A 4,318-nucleotide genomic window follows, 5' to 3' on the forward strand; every position below is an offset into this window, starting at 1 on the left:
TTTTCCTTATTTGTTAGGGCCTTAGGGTTTACTATGCTAAAAAATGCAAATAATCCTGTGGCCAAAAAATTGGGGGAAGTCTAGGTTTAACTATTCAAAAGTCTTTTTAACTAAATATATGACAGAGGCTTTAATATGATATGGTGCATTATGACTATGCAAATGGAGAATTTGAAGTATGCAACATTTCCCAACATTAGTTTAAAAAGACCTTTTTCAATGGTATATCTTAAATATCTGAGGCTCTGTGAAAGAAGCTTTAGGAGATCATGTTCCAGGTGCAAAATTAGCACAGTGTCTGGCACATAGAAATGTAACTCAAAGCATTAGCTATGGTGTCAAAAACATGGATTCAAAAATTGACCTTATGAATACTAAATGTGAAGTTGGGCAAGATATTCAGCATCTCTAAATTCTACTCTCAAAAAACTCCCAGTAAAAGCTGTTTTTATCACCAACATTATCATTGGTCATCATCGTTATCTTCTAAGTAATATTTGTTGAATGTTGGATTAGATATTTGTTCTGATTCCAATGTACATTGAAGACTGTCATTATGGGGAACCACTAATTAAAGTAGCTGTTTTTCAATTTTCTACAGATTTTCAATAAATTGGAAAGTTGCTTCCATTACATGAAATATCAGGACTGTGCAACAACTCATGGAATTCCCTAGATTATTTTGATTATAGAGAGAAATAATCTAGCTAAAATAGAGTTTTTAAAATATTACATTTTAAAATATTATCTAATTTTTATCATTGATAAACAGAAAGTGATGTTAAATATGTTCCCATAGGTATTAAAAAGTCACATAAACTGACATTATATTTACTATTTTTCTTCATGCTCATGTTTACATAGTAATTTTATTAAAATTCTTTCATGCAACATTCTTTCATTCTCAAATTTCTCAGCTATTCCTTATTCCTGGAATGCTGTAACTTCTGATTACTCCTTTTCAAAATGTTGTGAAGAAAGCTGCATTCTCTCTCAAATCGCCTTGATTTCTTGAAGTCCCAATGGTCATTATTCTGCAATTATATATGCATATTTTATCTTGTCCATTTGGTTTTAATAACAATAGAAACATCGTGTTGTAGTTGCCTGTTTACATGTCAGCTTTCCCAATAAATTCCAAGTTTTTTGATGTCACAAACATTTTTTTGTGTTTCTAATAAATACTGTACATTATAAATGCTCAAATAATGCTTGTGATTAATGATTTTAATATTTTAAAAATACTTTATTAATAGTTAAATGGTGGTAAGTTCACTTTCCAGAGGTCCACTGGTATCCTTCCTTGCTTTAATTTACTTAAATATTTAAATTTGATTAGTTCGTAATTCTTTTACACCATATTGTTTCCCAGATATACAAGTTTAATTTCTTTTTTGAGTAAAGATTAGTTACATATATATACTTCTATCAACTCTTTCGTTTTCTAATTTAAAATGGATAGCTAATGCATATTTCATTGAAATTCTGAATCATACTATGTGGTTATGTTAATATATATATCAAAGGTACACACACACACACACACACATCATTAAGTGTAAAACTCAATGAAATAAAGAGTGAATACCTCCATAAATTTCTTCCCAGATCAAGAAATAGAAAATTACCAGTACTGTAAAAGCTCTCTACAATTTGCTTTCTTCCAATCACAAATTCCCCTACCCTAAGGAAACCTCTGTTCTGACTTCAAAATGAGATAGTTCAGTGGATTCATTTGGCCTGTCGTTAAACTCCATGTAAATAGAATCGTGTATAATGGATTATATAATGGCTGGTGTCTTTCATTCAACATTATATTCATGAGATTTATTCGTGATAGTGATATCCTAATAGTTCTTTATACTATTACAAAAATTCAACATAGTTGTTGCAAGTATGAATATATCACAGCTAATTTATCTATTGTTGATATTTTTGAGATGCTTCTATTTTGGTTGTATTAAAAGGAGTGCTGTTATGCACACTCTTGTGCATGTCTTATAATGTATATACTCAAGCAAATGTAAAAATGAAATTACTAGGTAGTTGGATATATGTCTGTTTAATTTTATACTAAAGATAGTGCTAACTGGTTTTCTCACGTGGTTCACCAAATTACATTTTTACTAACAGTATAAAAAACTTCCAATTGGTTTACTTTTTCTTCAAATTTGATATTATCTGTCTTTTTTTTCCATTCTAATGGGTGCCAAGTACCATTTCATTTTTAAAGTCTATTTTATTGAATTACGAAATATATATTTTATATATAGATATATATATTTTCTATTATAATTATATATTAGATATAATATGTATGTTTTTGTATAGATATATCATATATATAACTATAAATAATAGGAGTATAGCTCCATTCATTTTGACAAAGCTAATAGATTTGTATAAATAACATCCAGCTTAGGAAACATTGACATTACCTCAAAACCCATTTGTGCCCTCTAGCAGTCATCTCATTCACAAAATAATCAGTATTCTGAAATCAGTAGAGCTATGCCAACTTCCTTTTAGTTATTGCTTACATGTACTGTTTCATCTTTTACTTTCAAACTTTCTGTACCCTGATTTTTAAAGTACCTCTTGTAACTGCCAATTATTTTTTTGTCAAAAAGGGACAAGCATTTTAATTTATATTAGATTTAATAAGGCAAGATTGTATAGAATATAACTATTAAAAGGATAATAAAAAAATTTATAATACTAACATGATATAGAGGGAAAGTAAAATTAAATAAAAAATACTTTACTCATCAAAAAAGAGACAGAGAGAAGAGAAAAAGAGAAAAAAATACATCAAGTGGGAAAAATAGAAACCATGTAATAAAATTCTAGATCAAAATCCTAATATATTAATAATTACATAGAATATAAATGGACAAAATACTACAATTAGAAGATAAAAAACATTTATTTTCTTTGTTATCACATCTGGTATTGCTGTATTTCATCTGGATCCTTGGTTTCCTCAAGTTGTTTGTTTTTTAATCTCTAAAGTTGTTTCTTTTCCATGGATGCCTTTCCTCTAGCTGCGGATTCTGCAGTAAAATGTTCTATCTCTCCCAATTGTTTACCTGTGACTTCTACTTCTAAAATATCACAGAGAAGTTATTCTTATTAGGAGGCCATTTATAATGCACATTTCCAAAAACTTTGACATATTGGAAGATTGTTCGTAGGACCCTAATTATTGTTTATTGATTAGATATTTCATCAATATAAAGAATTTTTTGGAATAAATTTTTAGTAGTAGGTTACAACTAAGAAAACATAATTTGCACCTTTAAGCAGAGGATATCTCACTGTAAAAAGAAAGAAATATAGATTTTGAATAGAATACAAAATTTGAATATCTCTTATCTATCTACATATCTGTCCATCTATCTATATCTATCTATGTTCTGTATGTAATAGTGGCAGATTCCATTTGTGGTATTCCTTTAGGGAGGCTTTGCATAGTGACTACAAAGTAGTTAATAAATTTAAATGAATTTTGGTTCATCAATTGAGGTTAGCCAACTCTTATTATTAATTATTAACTATTTCTTAATCAATTATTCCTCTCAGATTAAATTTTACACATTACAAGAATTTACTGAGTTACACACACATATATAACTGAATAATAATATATGCAGATTTTGAGTAACCACACATTTAATCTAGATATTAAAATGATAGAAATGAAAGTTTTTACTTTTTAAGTAACACAACTTGTTCCAAAAATAAAGACGTTATTATGTGTTGATATGGCAGTTCTGAATCCTGCCTTCAGGTAGCAGCTGAACATTGTGCTTTATTAGCCATCAACAGTTTTTTACACTGTGGGCTACATTTGATTGTTTAAGGATAGCTATGTTAATGCTAATGTTCAAAGTGTCTGTCTAGAGGGAAGGCATTAATTGACCTCATGAGATTAAGCTATAAAAATAATATCTTTTAGTTTGAGCATTAAAACATTTCAGGCAGAGCTTCAAATCCTCTTGGTAAAGTGATTAATAACACAATCATAGAGACCAAGGCTAAGATCATCCACCCCTCAAATTCCCAATTACTATGTGTAGGTGCCAAAGTTGGACAGTGAAGAAGGCTGATAGGAAAAAAAGAAGTTGATTCATTTGAAATCTGGTATTGGAGAAAAGTTCTATAGATACGCTGGACCACTAGAAAGACAAACAAGTGGGTCCTAGAGCTAATTAAGCCTGAAACATCCATGGAGGCATTAATGACAAAACTGAGCTATTCCTACTTTGGCTGCATCATGAGAAGGTAGTTTTTTGTTTTTTGGGGTTTTTTTGGAAAA

This window comes from Pteropus alecto, unplaced genomic scaffold (assembly GCF_000325575.1).
Source record: "Pteropus alecto unplaced genomic scaffold, ASM32557v1 scaffold171, whole genome shotgun sequence".
In the NCBI taxonomy this organism is placed as follows: domain Eukaryota; kingdom Metazoa; phylum Chordata; class Mammalia; order Chiroptera; family Pteropodidae; genus Pteropus; species Pteropus alecto.